A 2,500-nucleotide genomic window follows, 5' to 3' on the forward strand; every position below is an offset into this window, starting at 1 on the left:
CAACGCTCAGCTCAGAACTGGCACGGACTAGGGGAATCCGACTGTCTAATTAAAACAAAGCATTGCGATGGCCCCCGCGGGTGTTGACGCAATGTGATTTCTGCCCAGTGCTCTGAATGTCAACGTGAAGAAATTCAAAAAAGCGCGGGTAAACGGCGGGAGTAACTATGACTCTCTTAAGAGGCGGTCGTTATGAGGTGTCGGACCAGCCTTCGGGCTGGCACTAGTATCCCAGACCAGCCTCTCATGGGCTGCGGCGAGTGCCGGCAGTGTGTCGCAAATGGAACAAAGCAGAACATCCAGGCTTCAGCGACGACACGGCGTCGCTTCAGCGACGACACGGCGTCGCTCCTTCTACTACGGTAGAAGGAACGCATAACATCAAAGCAATTAGCGGCGCTTCGGCGTCGCTTATTTTTTTTATGCCATTTTTAAAAGCAACACGCGGCGGGGACTTGGCCGGTGGTGCTGTTGCTTTAATACGCCGTCGGGGACGACAAGGCAAGAAACGGCGCTACGGCGTCGTTTCTTTTTTTATGCCTTTTTTCAAAACAAACACGCCGCTGGTACTTGTATCGGTGGGGTTCCCTGCCCTACCGGTGCCTGTGCCGGTGGGAGTGTCAAAAATGTGTCAGCCGCACACCTGGCTTATCCCCTGGCCGGACGGCCCCGCTAGCTTTACTCGGTGTCAGAAAGCACCATGCCGCCAATACTTGTATCGGTTGGTATGTTGTGATTACACCGTCCCATATCGCCGGGGGACGAGTAAAGATAGATAGGGACATAATGTCATGTAAACCTTGACAAAAGCAACACGCCGCTAATACTTGTCCTCTGCCGTGATGTTGCTCAAAATCGTCCACCTATGCATATAGCTACGCTACGGCGCTGCTCAGATTTCACGAAGCCCATTCCATGCGGGGCACTGTCGGCGCTTCGTTGCATCGAGGCATAGTTTAGCAAGCGACCGCCTGCACGAGGCTCCCGCTGCAGTTCTCTTCGGAGTTCGCTGAGAGTCGCCTCTGCGCCCAACGCGCCTGGGGGCTGCCTCCCCCCTTGCGCGGATCTAACTGGCCCAAGAAATACAAAACAGCCTCGGATGAAAAATGTCGGCGAGCCCACTGGCTCCGCCGACCCAGTTAGCGACTCGCAACAGGACGGTGAGAGGTTGGCCTCCGGAGTGAGGACCTTTCACTGTCAATATGCGGACTGTGGCCGATTCTTTAAGACCAAGATCGGCCTGGGGGTTCACCAACAGAAGGCTCACAAGGACTGGTACGACAAAAACCAGCTTGTGGAGCAGTCCTCCAAAGAACTGACAAGGACTAGGTGGAACCCTGAGGAGTCCGCTCTGTTGGCGAGGCAAGAGGCAAAGCTTCTTTTGGAGGGAGTCAAGTTCCTCAACCAAGAGTTGGCCAAGGTCTTCACGGACCGGACCTTGGAATCTATTAAAGGACAACGACGCAAAGCTGAGCACAAGTCTCTTGTGTCTCAGCTTCTGAAGGAGGTCGTCACAGCTCGGGACGAACATCAGCCTGAGCCTGTGTTTCAGACCCCTTGCCCGTATGTGTCAAGTCCCGCCACGGCTCCGACTCGCACTCTAAGTGAGCACTCGAACGACGAGTCGGATGCCCAGGTGTTAGATTACTTGACTTCCCTGCCACCGATTAAGACCGACAAGTTCGACGCCAAGCGACTCGAGAACCTTTGTCGCTCAGCTGGGGCGGTATCCCCAAATCACATCCTGGAAGAGCTCACGTTGTACCTCTTGAAGGCCTTTCCGAATAAGCCACGGAAGGAACGTGCAGCCAAAGGGTCTAAACAGCCGGACCCTAAGATTTCCAAAAGACGTGCTCGAAGAGCAGAGTACGCCAAAATCCAGAAGATGTGGGGGAAAAACCGCTCCGGCTGTCTAAGAACGCTGCTGCGGGACAAACATACAGCTAATGTCCCGCCTGCAGACGTGATGACTCCCTTTTGGGAGTCCCTCATGGCGTCGGAGAGCACGTCCACGCCCGGTGCCAGGAAGCCCGCTAAGCTCCTTAGCGGACTTTGGTCTCCAGTCTCGCCGCTGGAGATCCGCAAAGCCATGCCGCCAGTCGGCACGGCTCCTGGTCCGGACGGCCTGTCTGCCAGGGACTTGAGGGCTGTCCCGCAGGAGATACTCACTCGCGTGGTCAATCTTCTTTTACTTGCCGGGCGATTGCCCGCGCATCTTATGGAATCACGCACGACCTTGATTCCGAAGAAAGACAACGCAACTCAGCCATCTGAGTTTCGACCCATCACGGTGTCATCGGTCCTTGTCAGAACCTTTCACAAGGTTCTGGCAAATAGAATGCTCCAACTGATTCCCTTGGACAAAAGGCAGAAAGCCTTCCGACCGATTGATGGGTGCAGTGAGAATATCTTCCTGCTTGATTTTTTACTATCGTATGGCAGACAGAAGCATAAGGATATCTTTATGGCCTCCTTAGATGTCGAGAAAGCCTTTGACTCC

At 54.5% G+C, this 2,500-nt stretch overlaps 1 pseudogene; it reads left to right on the forward strand.

Moving 5' to 3' along the window:
- The window catches only part of LOC143175376 (large subunit ribosomal RNA), an 8,235-nt pseudogene that overhangs the window by 2,575 nt on the left and 3,160 nt on the right, over positions 1-2,500 (forward strand).

The sequence above is a fragment of the Nomia melanderi genome, unplaced genomic scaffold, assembly GCF_051020985.1.
Source record: "Nomia melanderi isolate GNS246 unplaced genomic scaffold, iyNomMela1 scaffold0066, whole genome shotgun sequence".
NCBI classification, from domain to species: Eukaryota; Metazoa; Arthropoda; class Insecta; order Hymenoptera; family Halictidae; genus Nomia; species Nomia melanderi.